Here is a 1,037-nt window from a genome sequence, read left to right as displayed (position 1 = left end):
TAATATGAAAAGGGCGTTCTTAAGTGCCCAAGATGTTGCTTGTGTGGCAACGCAAAGGAGTTTAATAAAAAAGGTTTGAGTTTGAATTAAATCGAACCAACTAAGTACTCAATTAAATGCACTTCATCTGCTTCTTAATTAATTGGTATGAATAACTTTTCAAAAATATTTAAGAGACCATATATAAAAATTAGTCTAAATCAGTCCAAAATTATTTTATTTTATATTTATTGATTATTTTTGAAATAAATACATAATATTAAATATAATAAATATGTATTTTTAGCTATTAAATAACACATAAAAGTATAGATATTAAATTAAATAAAATATTTTAAATTATTATTTTCCTAATGTTATTCTAACTTTTAGATGCATGAACCATGTTTTATAATTTATGTTAATAATATAGTCTGTTATGTTAATTTTATTTTAACTTTTTCACATGTAATAGTATAATCTAGCTTCGAACAATAGATTATGAATTAAAGAAAATTGTCATAAATGTAACTCATTTACTATAATTGCCAAAGAATCCATATGCAATTTTGTGTTTATCGGCTTATGAAAAATCATATATATCTTTCTTAAATATTTTTTTTTATGTTTGTATGATTTTTAGTGTGATTTCCCTCTAAATAAAATACAACTAATTTAAAATAAATGGAGTACAAATTATGAAGTTAATTTTAAACGATTTTTTTATCAAGTCAAAAATTAATCCGTTGTATATTAAAATTTTATTTAAAAATACGTTATTAATTGATAAATTATTACATACATAACAAATAAGCGGATTATTTCACTAACTCAAATTCGTTAATTTTAAACGAATCTAACCATAACAAAGAGTTTGCTCAAATGTTAAGTTAGATATCACTTAAACAATGTCCTTAAAAGTTGTGATATTGTGAATACAATTTGCCTTTCTTTGGACAAAAAACCGAAAAAGTCATCCATCAAAACCAACGTGCGACCCAAATCAGATCTAAATTGGTTGAAACAAAACCGAGTGTCTACTGCCGAGTGAACAAAAA

The sequence above is a fragment of the Arachis duranensis genome, chromosome 2 (assembly GCF_000817695.3).
Source record: "Arachis duranensis cultivar V14167 chromosome 2, aradu.V14167.gnm2.J7QH, whole genome shotgun sequence".
NCBI classification, from domain to species: domain Eukaryota; kingdom Viridiplantae; phylum Streptophyta; class Magnoliopsida; order Fabales; family Fabaceae; genus Arachis; species Arachis duranensis.
Note: the sequence above shows the minus strand (reverse complement) of the source record.